We start from the raw sequence: 15,586 nt of genomic DNA on the forward strand, positions 1-15,586 counted from the left end.
GCCTCTATCGCATACACAAGGTTTTTCTTTGATTTGACCTAGTGACTTAGTTTTTGACCCGAGATGATCCATTTTCAAACTCGGCCTAGATTTCATCAAGGTTATCATTCTGACCAATATTCATGAAGATTAATTGAAAAATACAGCCTCTATCGCATACACAAAGTTTTTCTTTGATTTGACCTAGTGACATAGTTTTTGACCCGAGATGACCCATTTTCAAACTCGGCCTAGATTTCATCAAGGTAATCATTCTGACCAAATTTCATGAAGATCAGTTGAAAAAAATACAGCCTCCATCGCATACACGAGCTAAATGTTGACCGACAGACGACAGACGCCGGACATCGAGCGATCAGAAAATCTCACCTGAGCATAAAAAGAAGTCTTTGTTTTTGAGAGCTAGTACAAATGATCACAAGTTTTGGCTCAACAAGAAAGCATCGTGACAACAATACAGATGTACTTTGATTTTTTTCTTCAGAATTTTTTTTAATTTTAATGTTGGAGTATCAAAATGAAACTCTTGCAACTAACATCTATTATTGACAAGAACTGAAATACCAGCTAAGCGAATTGTGTTAACGAGAAAAGGGCATATTGAGTAAAAAATCACAAGCAATAAGATATTGCACTTCATTAATAAAATTTATTTGTTTTATTTTGTTGGGTTTAACGCTGCACCAACACAGTTATAGGTCATATGGTGACTTTTCAGCTTTGATGGTGACGGAAGACCCAGGGTGCCCATCCTTTTATTATTATATCACAAGCATGCAGCCAGTTGGGATGGCTTCCTCACATGTAGAATTCACCGCGGGGGGTTACGCCTCGAGTGAGGCTCGAACCAACATCGGTGAGGGGCAAGTGATTTGAAGTCAGCGACCTTAACCAGTTGGCCACGGAGGCCCTCTCATTAATAACAAGAGGACCATGATGGTCCTGAATTGCTCACCTCTTCCCACATGACCCAGTTTTGAGTATGACGTCGTTTTTTCTATTATTTGACATAGTAACCTGTTTTTGAGCTCATGTGACCCAGTTTTGAACTTGACCTATATATTATCAAGATAAAAATGCTGACCAATTTTCATGAAGATCCATTGAAAAATATGGTCTCTAAAGAGGTCACAAGGTTTTTCTATTATCTGACCTATTGACCTAGTTTTCGAAGGTACGTGACCCTGTTTTAAATTTTACCTAGATATCATCAAGGTGAACATTCTCACTAATTTTCATGAAGATCTCATAAAAAATATGGCCTCTAGAGAGGTCACAAGGTTTTTCTATTTTTATACCTACTGGCCTAGTTTTTGACTGCAGGTGACCAAGTTTCTAAACTGACCTAGATATCATCAAAGTGAACATTCAGATCAATTTTTATGAAGATCCATTGAAAAATATGGCCTCTAGAGAGGTCAAAAGATTTTTCTAATTTTAGACCTACTGACCTAGTTTTTGACAGCAGTTGACCCAATTTCAAACTTGGCCTAGATATCATCAAGAAGAACATTCAGACCAACTTTCATACAGATCCCATGAAAGGTATGGCCTCTAGAGAGGTCACAAGGTTTTTTTATTATTTGACCTACTGACCTAGTTTTTTAAGGCACGTGACTCATTTCAGACTTGACCAAGACATCATCAAGGTGAACATTCTGACCAATTTTCATGAAGATCCATTCAAGGGTATGGCCTCTAAAGAGGTCACAAGGTTTTTCTATTTCAAGACCTACCGACCTAGTTTTTGATCACAGTTGACCCAGTTTCAAACTTGACCTATATATCATCAAGATCAACATTCAGACCGACTTTCATACAGATCCCATGAAAAATATGGCCTCTAGAGAGGTCACAACGTTTTTTCATTACTTGACCTACTGACCTACTTTTTGATGGCACATGACCCACTTTCAAACTTGACCTAGATATCATCAAGATGAACATTCTGACCAATTTTTATGGAGATCCATTCACAAGTATGGCCTCTAGAGAAGTCACAAGGTTTTTCTATTTTTATACCTACTGACCTAGTTTTTGACTGCACATGACCCTGTTTCGAACCTGACCTAGATATCATCAAGATGAACATTCAGACCAACTTTCATACAGATCCCATGTAAATATAGCCTCTAGAGAGGTCATAAGGTTTTTCTATTATTTGACCTACTGTCCTAGTTTTTAAAGGCACGTGCCCCACTTTCGAACTTGACCTAGACATCATCAAGATGAATATTCAGACAAAATTTCATACAGATCCCATGAAAAATATGGCCTCTAGAGAGGTCACAATGTTTTTCTATTATTTGACCTACTGACCTAGTTTTTGATGGCACGTGACCCATTTTTGAACTTGATCTAGATAAAATCAAGGTGAACATTCTGACCAATTTTCATGAAGATCTCATGAAATATGTGGCCTCTAGAGAGGTCACAAGGTTTTTCTATTTTTAGACCTACTGACCTAGTTTTTGAAGGCACGTGACCCAGTTTCGAACTTGACCTAGATATCATCAAGGTGAACATTCAGACCAACTTTCATACAGATCCCATGAAAAATATGGCCTTTAGAGGGGTCACAAGGTTTTTCTATTATTTGCCCTACTGACCGAGTTTTTGATGCCATGTGACCCAGTTTCGAACTTGACCTAGATATCATCAAGGTGAACGTTCGGACCAATTTTCATGAAGATCTTGTGAAATATATGGCCTCTAGAGAGGTCACAAGGTTTTTCTAATTTAAGACCTACTGACCTAGTTTTTGATGGCACGTGACCCAGTTTCGAACTTGACCTAGATATCATCAAGGTGAACATTCTGACCAATTTTCATGAAGATCTTGTGAAATATATGGCCTCTAGAGAGGTCAAAAGGTTTTTCTATTTTTAGACCTACTGACCTCGTTTTTGATGGCACGTGACCCAGTTTCGAACTTGACCTAGATATCATCAAGATGAACATTCTGACCAATTTTCATAAAGATCCCACAAAAAATGTGACCTCTAGAGTGGTCACAAGCAAAAGTTTATGGACGCACGGACTGACGGACGACGGACACCGCGCGATCACAAAAGCTCACCTTGTCACTTTGTGACAGGTGAGCTTAAAAGTAAAGCAACTAAGGGAACATGAACTGGCTTGAGAAACTGATGTAGGATAACAGAATGTTACTTTCTAATCATGTGTTTTCTCTTTCATGATTTATGAAAAGACTCGCGTTTTTTCTGTAGTTTTTTGTCTCTATGTGCCACATAATCTTTCCTGACTGGGCTAAGCCTAATATATTGTTCATCTTATGTACTATCTCATTACACATATCCGTGTCAGCCTCGAAGTCATGATGTTTGTAGTCGTGCCCAAAATAGGTCAGCTGGAATACAGATTTACCTGTAAAATATGGGAAAATTTAGTTAGTTTACAAAGTGTGTACAAAGTTTTTGAACTTTATCAGGATGTTTTAAAATTTATGGCAGAATCCATTATATATGACTTAATGACAAATAACAGATGGACAAAGTCAAACTGAGAAATGGAATAACACACATATTCTCTTCTACATATATTGCAAGGTTTAGGAAACAAGAGCTGTCACAGGAGACAACAAGCTGGACTATTTCGATGCTGGATACTGAAATTGGGCACATCTGAGGAAGCTGAAGCTGTCATTGGAGTGTTTAATGACTCAAATGTGGATGAAGATATTGGACAATAGCTTAAGTCTAAAAACATTAAATCAGTTTATTAAAAGGAACATAATTTGTGGAAATCTTCTGCAAAAGTAATGTACCATGTGTCATACCATAACCAGAAATTCTAAGTAAAAAGAGGACATAATTCATGAAATATTGATGCAAGAGTTATGGCCCTTGTATCATATAATGATGGTGATGATGTGGTACAACTATTTTAAGTTTAAATCAAATCAATTTGGTAATAACAGAGATAAAGTGAAAGTGCATCAACAAGTTAACCAGAAATTTAAAGCAAAAATGGGGGATAATAAAAAAAATATTGTGCAAGAGTTATTGTCCTTGTGTCATATGATGTGGATGATGACGTGGTAAACTGTTTAAAGTTTGAATCAAATCTGTTTCGTAATAACACAGATAGAGTGAAAGTGCATACAAGAGGGCCATGATGGCCCTATATCGCTCACCTGTTATCATTGGTCCTCAGAAAAAATATCTAAGTCCACAAAGGACAGGAACAACAAAGAGAAGAAATTTAACCAAAAAGAAAAAAAATTCTTACAAGGTACAGATATGTCAAAATACACCTAAAATTGGAGGTACCATCCATGTTGTACCACAGAAAAGTGGTCTCGGTTTTTCCCTACGACCAATAATAAAAAAGTTACTAAAAATAAGCTATTTATAGTAACGTAAAAGGGAAGTAATTAAAAAAAAAAATTATTGTAAGTGAACAAAAGAAGGATCTGCCAAATAAATCTGTTGACATAAATGAAATTTCAGATCAGTATCTTCATTAGTTACGGAGATATACCCATTTTAATTTGAAATAAAGGGAGGTAATTTGACATAAAATCAGTCCATAGTTACCTACCCTGATTGGCTCAGTCCAACTGATGACAATAATGAAATTTCAAATAAGTCCTATAAGTACTTACTGATATAAATCCATTTTGATTACAATCAGGGGAGGTAATCAGATATAAAATAACTCTGGAACCTACGATTGGATCTGATTTGTCATGGAATCCAAGATTTATTGTTGTTGAAGATATTTTGGAAGTTTGTATCAAATAAAACCATAAATGAAGTATCTATATGGCTGCAAAAGCCAAAATAGCCAATTTTGGACCTTTAAGGGGCCATAACTCTGGAACCCATGATGGAATCTGGCCAGTTCAAGAAAGAAACCAAGATCTTGTGGAGATACAAGTTGTGTGCAAGTTTGGTTAAAATCAAATCATAAATGAAGCTGCTATTGTGCAGACAAGGTCAAAATAGCTAATTTTGGCCCTTTCTGGGGCCATAACTCTGGAACCCATTAAGGGATCTGGCCAGTTTAAAAAAGGAACCGAGATCTTATGATGAACAAGTTTTGTGCAAGTTTGATTAAATTCAAATCATAAATGAAGCTGCTATTGCGCAGACAAGATCAAAATAGCTAATTCTGGCCCTTTCAGGGGCCATAACTCTGGAACCCATAATGGAATTTCACCAGTTCAAGAAAGGAACCAAGATCTTATAGTGATACAAGTTGTGTGCAAGTTTGGTTAAAATAAAATCATAAATGAAGCTGCTATTGTGCAGACAAGGTTAAAATAGCTAATTTTGGCCCTTTCAGGGGCCATAACTCTGGAGCCCATAATGGGATCTGGCTGGTTCAAGAAAGGAACCAAGATCTTATGGTGACACAAGTTTTGTGTAAGTTTGATTAAATTCAAATCATAAATGAAGCTGCTATTGTGCAGACAAGGTCAAAATAGCTAATTTTGGCCCTTTCAGGGGCCATAACTCTGGAACCCATAATGGGATCTAGCCAGTTCAAGAAAGGAACCGAGATCTCATGGAGATACAAGTTGTGTGCAAGTTTGGTTACAATAAAATCATAAATGAAACCACTATCGTGCAGACACGAAATTGTTGACGGACGCACGGACTGACGACGGACGACGGACGAAGGGTGATCACAAAAGCTCACCTTGTCACTATGTGACAGGTGAGCTAAAAAACTACAACCTGAAATTTTAAGTAAAAAGGGGGATAACTCATAAAATACAGGCGTCATAGTTATGGTCCTTGTGTCAAATGATGTAGGCGATGATGATGAACAATAATTTTAAAAGTCTGAATCAAATCCCTTTGGAAATAAAAGAGATATAGTGAAAAATTAACATAAAATTCTAAGTAAAAAGGGGGCATAATTCATGAAAAATTGGTGCCAGACTTATGACCCTTAAGCCATATGATGTGGGTGATGATGAGGATTAACTATTTTAAGTTATAAGCAAATCCATCAAGTAAGAAATAAGATAAAGAGAAAGTGCATCAAAACTTTAACCAAGACAGGGACACAGAAAGACGCCAACCCTAGGTCAAGTAGGATAGCTCTCCATCCTTTGTACAGTCAAGCTAAAATTCGTTTGTACTTTGTACAAATTATCCAAGGATCTATGTTTGTTGCCATAGAAACAAAGTTTGTGTCCACAACAACAGAATAACAAGAGGGCCATGATGGCCCTATATCGCTCACCTGTTATCATTGCACTTGAGGACAAGAAGGTCCTCAGAAAAAGTATCTAAGTCCAAAGGACAGTAACAACAAAGGGAAGAAATTTAACCGAAAAGAAAAAAAAAATTCTTACAAGGTACAGATATGTCAAAATACACCTAACAATTGGAGGTACCATCCATAATGTACGACAGAAAAGTGGTCTCGGTTTTTCCCTACGGCCAATAATAAAAAAGTTACTAAAAATAAGCTATTTATAGTAATGTAAAAGGGAAGTAATAAAAAAAAAATTTAACTCTGGAACCCATTATGGGATCTGGCCGGTTTGACAAAAGAACCAAGATCTTATGGTGACACAAGTTTTGTGCAAGTTTCATTAAATTCAAATCATAAATGAAGCTGCTATTGTGCAGACAAGGACAAGGTCAAAATAGCTAATTTTGGCCCTTTCAGGGGCCATCACTCTGGAACCCATAATAGAATCTCGCCAGTTCAAGAAAGGAACCAAGATCTTATGGTGATGCAAGTTGTGTGCAAGTTTGGTTAAAATAAAATCATATATGAAGCTGCTATTGTGCAGACAAGGTAAAAATAGCTAATTCTGGCCCTTTCAGGGGCCATAACTCTGGAACCCATAATGGAATCTGACCAGTTTAAAAAAAGAACCAAGATCTTATGGTGATACAAGTTGTGTGCCAGTTTGGTAAAAATCAAATCATAAATAAAGCTGCTATTGTGCAGACAAGGTCAAAATAGCTAATTTTGGCCCTTTCAGGGGCCATAACTCTGGAACCAATAATGGGATCTGGCCAGTTCAAAAAAGGAACCGGGATCTTATGGTGATACAAGTTGTGTGCAAGTTTGGTTAAAATAAAATCATAAATGAAACCACTATCGTGCAGACAAAAAATTGTTGACGCACGGATGGACGCACGGACTGACGATGGATGAAGGGTGATCACAAAAGCTCACCTCGTTACTATGTGACAGGTGAGCTAAAAATATGTATATTTTCATCTTGTAATTTTCAAAGTTATGGCAGGATCTCAATTAGTGTGACAACTAAATGACTGACAGATGGGGATCAAACCAGAAGTCTCCTACAGTTGCAAGAGAAAGAGGCTTTGACTAAAATACCTATTCCAAGGGTACATAAATTTATAAATGTCCATTTTTAAAGATAAAATATTTCTTCCTCTAAACATAATTTCATGGATTGACACTGCTGTCACACAACCACAAAATTAATTAAGTCCGCCAGTATAATGACTTAACAGTAAAAGACCCTACTTAAAGAAATATAATTATGACCACAAAACAATTTTTAATACAGTCATGGAATAGTTCTTATGGATTTTGTTTTTGTTTCAATCCATGAAATTTCCTCCCATTAAACAAAGAAAATTCCTATTTATTTTTCAACTTTCAAATCCACAAATTTAAGCCCCTATGGCAAAACAGCACAATCTTGTACCACTTTTACTTGCCACTGGATCTATCTCAACCTTCTCTCCACTTATACCTGGTGCCAGTGTGGAAATAAAAACACATAACTTTCGGAAATTAAAGAACAATATGAAAATATAAAAAATACAACTTCGCACTTTAATGTCAAGTGACATAAAGGTCAAATTTCAGACTCGGGTTTCAGGTAAAATCAAAATGTGTGCAAATCTGACCAGTGTCAAAAAACAACAAGGAATGCATACTAAATGTAAAGTAAGAAATATATGGAATGTCCATCAAACAAAGTAAAAGTTATGGGGAAAAGTATGCAAAAGACCTGTCTAAAAACCACAGAATGAATAAGCAACCTGTAAAAATATTTACCTAACTGCACCTCTGTCTTAGTTCTAATTTTATATATCATGTTTACAATATAAGACTTGTACTGGTGACTTGTCAGAGATTCCGCCATATTGGAGGACTTGTTATCATCACTTTCAACAAAATCTCCATGGGAACCTACGATACAGAAGATTCACAATCATTTAATATCAGTAATAATTATTTAATACTCTAATACTAAAACTTCAATTTTCACATAAAACTATGCTGTTACTTTCAAATTTTAGAACCACATTCAGTTCAAATTTAAAAACTACATTCAGTATCATGCAGATCTGTTGTCCAGGAAACTGTAATTTAAACAGCAATATTTCATTTCCCACATAAAAACTGCAGAACCTGGTCAACCGAAATATATATACACTACATCCTGCTGCTGCTTATTCATTTGATTTATTGTATTGTTCATTCAGAATATAAATAACATGTTAATGCCAACTACAGCAAATAAGTCTTGTGTTTTATAAGATGTGCAATCATTATACATTCATTCCAAAATTTACATGAAATATTTGCCACTTTTATTCACAATCTAAATATAAAACACAGTATTTACTTTGCTGCAAGAAAAAAAAACTGACTAAAAATTTCCACATGTGAAATATCTGTTGTCAAGGCTTTCTGCAACAATAGCACTCAAATATAATCTATTCTAACACAACCCAATTTGTTTTACCATTAAACAAAGAAGGCCGAAAACTGTGTGTAATTATTCAATAATTAATTTTTCTGACGTCACAATTATTATGTCATATAGCATCAGATGGCAAAGCTGCGCATTGGAAAAAAGTCAACAAAAAAACAGGCAAATATTTGATGGATATCTTCAAGGACGTACATAATAATCCTTGATAACGTGTTAGAATCGTAATAATATATCTCAAACAGTGATTTGGTAAAATCATTGTTTGTCGTTTAGATGGGCATTATCATAACACGAGGGTGCAGCATCTCAACTCCAAACGATGACTTTATTCAATGACGAAGCACTGTTTGGGATTATATTATTTCAAACATAAATCAAACATATCCAGATAATAATAATTAAGTATACAAGCATTTGCAATAAAAACAAGAGCAGAGCAATATAGGCCTGGCAACAGCTCAGAAAGAGATGGTGATGAAGAAAACTCTCGAGAATTCAGCAGATATGACCTTCTATCTGACCTCTTGTCAAGACAGTAACCAAAACCTTTGACAAAGAAATCTCAAAATCAAGAATGGTTCATGGTAAATGTGTTTTTTGTGCTATATGGTTACTGTGCCCTTGACTTCTTACCCACCAACCGCAGAATCAATGGACATTCCATTTCATACATGCAATGTGCCTGCCATGTTTGAGACTCGAAGACATTCTGAAGATATTGAACAGTTACTAACAGTTACTGTGACCTTGACCTTATATCCACTGACCTCAAAATCATTAGGTGTTATCTACTGGAAACTAGAAATTGCTTTTGTAAACAAGAGCTGTCAGTGGACAGCGCGCTCGACTATTCTCAGTGCTTGATAGTATAATATAAGCTATGAGTAAAACTTTAACATTACAATAAGCATATTCTAAGTTGAAAAGGGGCCATAATTCAGTCAAAATGCTTAATAGAGTTGCCTCCTCCTTTTTACAGACTGGGGTCCAGTCATCCCGCTAACTTTCAACACTCTTGGCCTAGTGGTTCTCAAGTCACTGTTCAGGCTCCTGTGACCTTGACCTTTGATCAAGTGACCTCAAAATAAACAGGGGTCATCTACTCTGCATGTCCAATCATCCTATTAAGTTTCAACATTCTAGGTCAAGTGGTTCTCAAGTTATTTTCCAGAAATGATTTTACATGACCAGGCCCCTGTGACCTTGACCTTTAATAAACTGACCCCAAAATCAATAGGGTCATCTACTCTGCATGTTCAATCATCCTATTAAGTTTCAACATTCTGGGTCAAGTGGTTCTCAAGTTATTGATCGGAAATTGTTTTCCATGTTCAGGCTCCTGAGACCTTGACCTTTAACAGAGTGAACCCAAAATCGATAGGGGTCATCTACTCTGCATGTTCAATCATCCTATGAAGTTTCAACATTCTGGATCAAGAGGTTCTCAAATTATTGATCGGAAATGGTTATCAATGTTCAGGCCCCTGTGACCTTGACCTTTAACGGAGTGACCCCAAAAACAATAGGGGTCATTTACTCTGCAAGAACAACCATCCTATGAAGTTTCAACATTCTGGATCGAGAGATTCTCAGGTTATTGACTGGAACGGTTTTCCATGTTCAGGCCCCTGTGACCTTGACCTTTAATGGAGTGACCCAAAATCGATAGGGGTCATCTACTTTGCATGTACAATCATCCTATGAAGTTTCAACATTCTGGGTCAGGTGGTTCTCTAGTTATTGATCGGAAATGGTTTTCAATGTTCAGGCCCCTGTGACCTTGACCTTTGACGGAGTGACCCCAAAATCAATAGGGGTCATCTACTCTTCATGACCAATCATCCTATGAAGTTTCAACATTCTGGGTCAAGTGGTTCTCTAGTTATTGATCGGAAATGGTTTTTCAATGTTCAGGCCCCTGTGACCTTGACCTTTGACGGAGTGACCCCAAAAACTATAGGGGTCGTCTACTCCAGCAGCCCTACAATCCTATGAAGTTTGAAGGTTCTAGGTCAACTGGTTCTCCAGTTATTGCTCGGAAATGAAGTGTGACGTACGGACGGATGGACGGACCTGGCAAAAACAGTATGTCTCCCCCAGAGTGGGGAGACATAATAAGCAATGTGTCACATATACAACAATATTATATGAACCACGTCATGAGAAAACCAAAATAGTGCGTTTGAGACCAGCATGGATCCAGACCAGCCTACGCATCCGCGCAGTCTGGTCAGGATCCATGTTGTTTGCTAACACTTTCTCTAATTGCAATAAATAGGCTTTGAAAGCAAACAGCATGGATCCTGACCAGACTGCACAGATGCGCAGGCTGGTCTGGATCCATGCTGGTTGCAAATGCACTATGTTGGTTTTCTCATGGCGCTGCTCAATTATTACACTTACTATGTTCTCTGACCAGACAGAACTCTAGTGTATCCATGCTGGACAGATTGGCATCAAGGTCCACTGGTAACCCTGGTTCAACCTGCTTCTCTAAGTTGTACGACTGGCCTAAAACAATTAATTCACATTTGAAGTTCTACATTTTTTTCAAAACACAATTAAGTCTACTCCAGATGATGTGTGAGACAATTACACAATGAGAAATTTAAATACATTTCTATGATTTACATTTGAGTGCATTATGCCACAAAATTAGCACAGGAAAGTCAACAGTACTTTTAGCTAGTCCATTTTCCTTCAACTGCTTCAGTCCTACACCTGTTATCATTTTCCAACAAAATTCTAAAACATTCTATGATTCTTTTATCATTAACTTTAAAATTTGTGAATTACTCTTAAGTTTAATTTTATTTGTTTCTGCTGGATTCCAGGAAAAGCCAGTACTAAAGTTTAGTGTCATATGAGGTGTGACCATTATCCCAGTGGAGCTTGAACAAAATGTTTTAATGAACTCATGTTGAGCAGGTGGCTATTTTAATCTTTAGCCTGCTGCCGGCAAGTGATTCTGCCTTTGCGACCAGTGCAGACCAAGATCTGCCTGCACATCCGTGCAGTCTGATCATGGTCTGCACTGTTCGTTATTCTGTCAGTAAACTTTCATTGAACACCCCTTCGAATAATAAATGGTATCGCTGAAATTGAATGATGGACAAGTCCATTTAAGAAATTAAGCAGGCTAAGGGTTAACATCCGGACCACCACTCTCCTTTGTTTTCTGTAGTATTCACTGACAACTACATAAATTTTGTAAACCAAACAAGTACGGCTTCAATTTTCTGTCTATCTAATTGTAAACTTACCTGGCCTGACTTTGATTTTCCTTCTCTTGAGAACTTTATCAAGAATTTCCCTCATAGGAATGTTCATAGCTTCTACTTGAAACTTGTTTAAGCCTCGGTGTGGCACACTCCTGTCATTAAAATAAACAAGATGAATCAGTATATATATATATATATATATATATATATATATATATATATATATATATATAATAGAAAATATTAAAAGTTACTCCTGGACAAGTATATAATAAATAAAAAAGAAAAACATCCAATGGGTTTCCTCTATCTGTATTTCTGTCTACCTACCGGTTTCATGTCATAATCATCAGGGCAGACATATAAAAAATGTGTAGTTGCTACGCAACGTCACATGTGTACACATGTGTACGCAACGTTATTTTATGACGTCATCAATATTTGTTTAGTTTTGGCTTAAATATATCAAAAAAGTAACGTTCCTTAGACAACCTAGCTGAAACATTATTATTATGAAATTTATAAAAAGGAAAAATTAAATACTGTGGGTCCATTTTGGAGCATAGATCTAAATGTTCACTTACAGGCAATTGTCTTGTTGATGGGTCTCTTATTTGCTGATCATGAACTGTTCTTCTGTTTCTTAATTTATCACCTGTTTGACCAATATAAAACTCTTTGCACCCATTGCAAATCAAAACATACAGAACATTTTGAACAGTACAATCCATGTTTTCTTTTACATGAAAAATTGTGTTATTTAATTTTAAAGTAGAACCTTCTACAATGTGTTTACATAACCCGCAACGTGGCTCATTACATTTTTTAACTGAAGGTGGGGTGACATTTTCATTAAATTCTGATTTAACAAGAATACGTTTAAGGTTGGGTAATTGTCTTTTGCACTTAATTAATTTGGTATTATCTATTATTTTCTTCATGGTGGAATCAGAATTTAAAATTTCCATGTTATTTTTTATAATTCCAAATAATTCTCTATTTTTAGGATTAAATGTAGAAATATATGGCATGATTTTTTCTTCTTTATTTTCCTTTACTGATAATAAAGTACTTTTAGGTATTTGCATAGCTTTTATGATTCCTGTTTTTATAACTTGTACTGGGTATTTATTTTTAATCAGATTAGAAGCTAATTCTATTAATCTTGTGTTAAGTAAATTTTTGTCCGAAATAATAGTACACAGTCTACGAGCTAAAGAAAAAGGAATATTAGTTTTAGTGTGCTTAGGGTGACAAGACTTAAAATTTAAGAGTTGTTTAGAATCAGTAACTTTAAAGTAAATATCTGTGGAAATTACTGTCCCTTCTTTTATAACTAAAATATCTAGAAATGGCAGACTACCGGCACTCTGTTGCTTTATCAAGCCTGATAACTATCGTTCTTTTCTAGAGGCGGACCACAACTGGAGAAGCCAATCATAAAAGACGGTAACCTAGCTGAAACAAATAAAAGTTTTACAAAAATTTACAATCTTTCTAATCTTAAACTTAATGATGTTGAAAAAAGTGTCTTGTTGATGGGTCTTAAATTTACCCCTACATCTGAAAAACATAATTCTGCTGAATTAATTAATGACATGGAGGAATTTTTTCGTAAAATTAGATTAAATGAATATTTTGAGAATGAAGTATGTACAAACAATTCTTTAGTTAAAAATAAGTCAAATTTTATGCCTCCAAGTGGACGCAATGAAAAACTAGATACATATATAACAACAACCAAAACAATGTGTTTAAATATCTCTACCGAAAATAAACAAATCAAACATAACATTACTTTAGCCCAAAGAAAAGCAATTCAGTCATTAGCGCAAGATAAATCTATTATTATTAAAGAAGCTGATAAAGGAGGTGGTATTGTATTAATGAATATAGATTTTTATAAAAGCAAAATTATGGAAATGTTAACTGATGAGTCGTATTATAAATCTATACCAAGTGGTAATCAAAAAGAAATATTTTCTAAAATAAGAAGTCTTGTTAATAAAACTACAAATCTTACTAAACATGAAATTCATTTCCTATTAGATTTTGACTGCAGATCTAGCACATTTTATGGTTTACCAAAAATTCACAAAAGCACTTTAATTCAAAACATTTGTAAAAATATTAATTCTGAATACATTGAGGTGGTAGATCCTCAAGATTTAAAATTTCGTCCAATAGTAGCTGGCCCTAACTGTGAAACAAGTCGCCTTAGCTGCTTTTTAGATATTTTACTTAAACCATTTCTAAATAAAGTACAAAGTTATTTAAGGGATAATATAGAATTCCTTAATTTTTTACCTGAAACAGTGCCAAAAGACACTATATTAGTTTCATTCGATGTTGTTAGTTTATATACTAACATTCCACATGAATTAGGTCTAGAAGCCATATCATTTTGGTTGAATAAACACCCTCATTTACTCCATGAGAGGTTCAATAAACACTTTATTCTTGATGGTTTGAAAATTGTTTTAAGTAATAACAATTTTTCTTTTAATTCTTTGTTTTTTAATCAAACTAAAGGCACAGCTATGGGCACAAAAGTTGCACCTACATATGCCACTTTGGTCCTTGGTTTTTTGGAAGAACAATTATATGAAAAAGCGAAACAGGTAAAGGATGAACAATTTGCTTATTATATCATGGAACAGTGGAAAAGATACTTGGATGATTGTTTTATATTTTGGAAACTATCATTTGATGATTTAGAACTTTTTGAAAAAATGCTGAATTCACTTCATAAAGATATAAGTTTTAAAAAGCAACAGAGTGCCGGTAGTCTGCCATTTCTAGATATTTTAGTTATAAAAGAAGGGACAGTAATTTCCACAGATATTTACTTTAAAGTTACTGATTCTAAACAACTCTTAAATTTTAAGTCTTGTCACCCTAAGCACACTAAAACTAATATTCCTTTTTCTTTAGCTCGTAGACTGTGTACTATTATTTCGGACAAAAATTTACTTAACACAAGATTAATAGAATTAGCTTCTAATCTGATTAAAAATAAATACCCAGTACAAGTTATAAAAACAGGAATCATAAAAGCTATGCAAATACCTAAAAGTACTTTATTATCAGTAAAGGAAAATAAAGAAGAAAAAATCATGCCATATATTTCTACATTTAATCCTAAAAATAGAGAATTATTTGGAATTATAAAAAATAACATGGAAATTTTAAATTCTGATTCCACCATGAAGAAAATAATAGATAATACCAAATTAATTAAGTGCAAAAGACAATTACCCAACCTTAAACGTATTCTTGTTAAATCAGAATTTAATGAAAATGTCACCCCACCTTCAGTTAAAAAATGTAATGAGCCACGTTGTTGGGTTATGTAAACACATTGTAGAAGGTTCTACTTTAAAATTAAATAACACAATTTTTCATGTAAAAGAAAACATGGATTGTACTGTTCAAAATGTTCTGTATGTTTTGATTTGCAATGGGTGCAAAGAGTTTTATATTGGTCAAACAGGTGATAAATTAAGAAACAGAAGAACAGTTCATGATCAGCAAATAAGAGACCCATCAACAAGACAATTGCCTGTAAGTGAACATTTAGATCTATGCTCCAAAATGGACCCACAGTATTTAATTTTTCCTTTTTATAAATTTCATAATAATAATGTTTCAGCTAGGTTGTCTAAGGAACGTT

At 35.0% G+C, this 15,586-nt stretch overlaps 1 pseudogene; it reads right to left on the reverse strand.

The window, feature by feature from the left end:
• Positions 1-2,701: 2,701 nt before the first annotated feature.
• The window catches only part of LOC128546225 (target of rapamycin complex 2 subunit MAPKAP1-like), a 32,728-nt pseudogene continuing 19,843 nt past the window's right edge, over positions 2,702-15,586 (reverse strand).

The sequence above is a fragment of the Mercenaria mercenaria genome, chromosome 7, assembly GCF_021730395.1.
Source record: "Mercenaria mercenaria strain notata chromosome 7, MADL_Memer_1, whole genome shotgun sequence".
Taxonomy (NCBI): Eukaryota; Metazoa; Mollusca; class Bivalvia; order Venerida; family Veneridae; genus Mercenaria; species Mercenaria mercenaria.